The sequence below is a fragment of the Mus caroli genome, chromosome 6, assembly GCF_900094665.2.
Source record: "Mus caroli chromosome 6, CAROLI_EIJ_v1.1, whole genome shotgun sequence".
In the NCBI taxonomy this organism is placed as follows: domain Eukaryota; kingdom Metazoa; phylum Chordata; class Mammalia; order Rodentia; family Muridae; genus Mus; species Mus caroli.
The window spans coordinates 117,511,001-117,515,406 of record NC_034575.1 but is presented as its reverse complement, the minus strand read 5'-3'; the positions used below and the strand labels follow the sequence as shown (position 1 = coordinate 117,515,406).

At 44.6% G+C, this 4,406-nt stretch overlaps 1 pseudogene; it reads left to right on the top strand.

Annotated features, from left to right (window-relative positions):
- LOC115031290 overlaps positions 1-3,881 on the top strand; it is a 15,718-nt pseudogene extending 11,837 nt beyond the window's left edge.
- Positions 3,882-4,406: the final 525 nt, after the last annotated feature.

The following is a 4,406-nucleotide window of genomic DNA, read 5'->3' as shown; positions in this document are numbered from 1 at the left end:
AGGGTTGGCTAGCTGGCTACCAGATGAATTTTGAGACCTCGAAGTCCTGAGTGACCCAGAGCAAGACAGCTCCATACGACGGGACAGAGTTTGGTGGTTCTATTTACCAGAAGGTGAACAAGAAGTTGGAGACTGCTGTCAATCTCGCCTGCACTGCAGAAAACAGTAACACTCGCTTTGCAATAGCAGCCAAGTATCAGGTCGACCCTGATGCCTGCTTTTCTGGCAAAGTGAACAATTCCAGCCTGATTGGCTTAGGGTACACTCAGATCCTAAAACCAGGTATTAAACTGACACTGTCAGCCCTGCTGGACGCAAGANCGTCAATGCGGGCAGACACAAGCTTGGTTTAGGACTAGAATTTCAAGCATAAATGAATATTGTAAAATCGTTAATTTTGAACTATTTTGCAACATAGCTACCTTCAGAATTTAGTGGACTTTTAATATTGTATGTTGGGGATGCGAGGGTTGATGAATACCACTCCAGGCTAAGGATGACTCAGCTTTAAGGTGTTTACCATTTCAGAGGTACAGCAGAAACCCCATACCAGAAAGGGTCCTTTCTAGCTGTAGGTGTGGGTTGGGGCTTGGGGAGGAGCCTCTNNAGAGATGCCAGGCTGCAAAAGGAAGCTGGGAACGTGTGGACCCTTTGTAAATCTGTATCCAGTCCCCAGATGAAACTGTGACTTCCCAAGCATTGAACCCTGGTGTCCCGATCCTATCTGCTCAGAAGTACGTGAATGTCTCTTCATGAAAGGGACATTTTTTTTTTTTAGACAGATCATCATGCCCTGTTCCCATCATGCCCTGTTCCCATCATACCCTGTTCCCATCGTGCCCTGTTCCCATCATGCCCTGTTCCCATCATGGCCTGTCCCCATCCTAGCCCATCAGTTACCTGTTTTACACCAAAAGTAGTCTTTAGGGTGTGGTTAGCTATTTCTTTTGTGCCATTTTAAGGTGGAGAGGGTGGGCAAGATGGAGTCAGTCATTCAGGACTTAATTCTTCCTTGTGGTGTGTGTGTGTGTGTTTCTTCCTCCTTTTTGTTTTTTTAATTTCTTCCCCCTCCCCCCCACCCTCCCCCACCCCCATTGCACCAGAGTATGAAATAGCTTCCGGGTTCTCTGGCTCTGATCTGGGCAGGTGATTGTGGTCACACCCTGACAACACTAGGGATCTAAACTGACTCCTCTTGTAGACTTACCACTATTTTTTTTTTTTTTTAGCGTTTAGTGGGTACATTATAGAGTCTTCCATTTTGAGTGGAATTAGCTCCTCCCCTTCAAATGCTGTAATTAACATCACTTAAAATAAAACTTGAGTAAAATACTGAAATCTCAAAACGAAGCAAAACCAAAAAAGGGAACAATCATCATTATCACTGCTACAGAGAGAGCATTAATAAAATGAAATACAAATTGTGGAATATGAGCTGGCAAGATGGCTCACTGTGCAAGGGCACAACAGTGGTTAGAATGACAAAGGTCTCCATAGGCTCAGATATTCAANGTCGGTTCTAGGTAGGTGGCGCTGTTTTGGGGGTATTCAGGATGGCTAAGGGAACACATCACTTGTGGGCTTTAACTTCCAGTTTCCCTCTGTGCTTGGCACTTGCTGTTAAAGATGTGATTGCCCAGCTTCCTGATCCTCACATCATGCCTGACACTTGAAGCTATGCCTCCACCCCACAGTGATGGCTTAGTGGGATAAGCCAAGATACACACTCTCTCTTCCTTAGGTTGCCCTCGGTCATGGTGTTTTAATCACAACAACAAAAAGAGTAACTAGCACACACTAACACTCATACACACACTCAAATGAATTGGGTAGCATCGGAAACCAGTTCAGTAGACAGAGCAGCAGGTGTTGGTGACTCGGAGTTTTGTGTGCCAAAGGTTTCCAGGAAATACTGGACATATTGCTCACTGCAGAGAAGGGGGCATACGCTATGGGATGCCATGAGAATTCCCAGTTAGAACCAGTTCTAGAGTTTGGGCTTTGGTTATGTGGTAGGAAAGGAGGGTGTGTTGTGGGCAATGTGAACCCTCTGGCTGGGNTTATGAATAAGCTCGTGTTTAGGGAATGCGCCTAGGACAGTGTTGTGGATAGCCCTGGGACTAATTATACCCCCAAACCTTAGAAACCGCAAGTTCTAAGGGGGTCTCATAGATGGAGAAGATGGTAGTGTAGCGGTAGATCTGTCCAATCTAGGCGCACAGCATGCATTCATATTAATTGAGTTGTGTTTTCATCACCAGGGCATATTTGGGTGGAGATTTACTGCTACTACTGATCTTCTTGTCTCAGCCTCCCGAGTAGGGGACAGGCAGGTGTCACCATGTGGATTGCACTCTTCGCACCTGATGTCAGATTGCCCCAGCAGGGTTTGCTGACTCAGCACACCTTGGACCTTTATCTGACATCAGTTGGTCATAGCTGAGTGGGTTAATTTCTGGACTCTCAATTCAATTCTATTTCATCAGGTATTTATTTCTCTAAGGCAGGCTCTCTCTGTGTGGCTGTCTGCGGAGCACTCTGTCTAGATCAGGCTGACCTCAAACCCACAGAGAGCCTCCTNCCTCCATCTTTCCAAAGCTGGGGTTAAATACATGCGCCACCTTACCCTGTGATCTGTATGACTTTAATTTATAAACCCTTTTTTCCCAACATCATTTTATTCAGTAGTTCATCTCCAAAACTTTCACATTTTAATCGCGAATTCAGTTGATTTAAAATAAGCCAGGATGAACTTGCTGTGCGCAGGGTAGGGAGTGGGGGTGGGGGAGTTGCTAAAAATCAAGAGCACAGCTGCCGAACCATAACCATTACGATTTTGGATGATCACAGTGACGAGCTCAGATATACAGTAATCTCTAAAGTTTCAANTTTATGAAACTTCAGGCATCCACTTTAATATTTCAGAAGAGAAAATGACGGCAGGAGTATCGCTGGATGCCGCACAGCAACATAAAAAACAGGAACATATGCAGGAAGGGACGGATGATCTTTATTTTTTTCTCCTCTTCCTCAGCAACTTACATACAATAAATAACGGTCGTGTATACAGGATTTCCTGTGAGCCTTTTAATTGCATTATAATGGCGACCGGGTGATAACTGCACAGGGATATTTTTTTCTAATATTTTTCTCATTAACAAAGATCGTTGATAGGGAGACCAGACATAAAGAGGGACAAACAGGGAGTCTATGTTGGTTCCCTACATTTCGTTGGGCAAAGCGTCATTTCCTTGCCACGGTCTTGCGTCTTGCATTTTTCCCTTATTAAGTATGATTTACCAGAACCCAATTCTGGTTGTGTTGTTTGAAATAGGGTCTCACCTTGCAGCTCAGACTGGCCTCAAATTTACAATCCTCCTGCCTCAGCTTCNTGAATGCTGGAACTATAGGTGAATGCCACTTTCCCTATTTTGCCACCCTCTAACACAGTTAACAATTTGGGGGAGCAGCTTCACACACATATAAAAACTAAAAATTCTGTTTAACTGTGTTGGCATCCATCACAGAGAATAAATTANTGCCCCATACTCAAATGACTCCCAGGTACCCATTACGAGAAGTTTCTAAGTCACAGGCTCCTTGTTCCCAAGGTCGCAAGGAAAGGAGAATTGGGACGTGGAGGCCATTTCTGCCGCATTCTGTCTCTGCGCCCTCACAGAGCTTCCACCGTGTTGGGCCAGAGAATCCGGAGGTTCACCACCTCCGTGGTCCGTCTCAGCCACTATGAGGAGAGCCCGGGGAAGAATTTGCCATTTTTAATGGAAAATGAGTAGCGGTTCCTGGCTATGATGACTATATACTTTGGATCTGGGCGCTTTGCTCCTTTCTCTACAGCAAGGCACCAGTTAGTTAAGAAATAAGGATGTTTGATCCCTTTAACAGAATTACGGATGTTTAAGGGAAGCGATCTGAAAATTGGGTTGAACTCTTGAACTCTTCTTCTAGATAAGATTGTGAGTAAACTAATGACATTAAAAATGAAAAAGAGTCTGTGTTTCCAGGGGATTTGCTTCTTGAGGCGTGAACTCATTTTCAGAGTGATTTCTTCGTAGTCCTCATCTGCATTTTAAGATCCTTTATTGAAATCACCCAGAGGCGATCGCACATTCTTCAAATCCCACCCCAAGCCCTTTCACATACAAATGTGAAAAACATGANGGACAGTGAAAACATACAGCATGTGCCTGAGTATTAATGCTTTTGAGAGAATGGCTTGCTCAGACAGAGACTGNAGGACAGCCCCGTGACCTTGTCAGAAAAGAACCCCTGAAAGTGAGCCTCAGAGGGAAAGAGTAGAAGAATCCGTCACTGATACCCTTGAGAATTCAAATGAATCAAGGAACACAGGGTGGGTGTAACAAACTGTGTGGTCGTCTCCATATGCT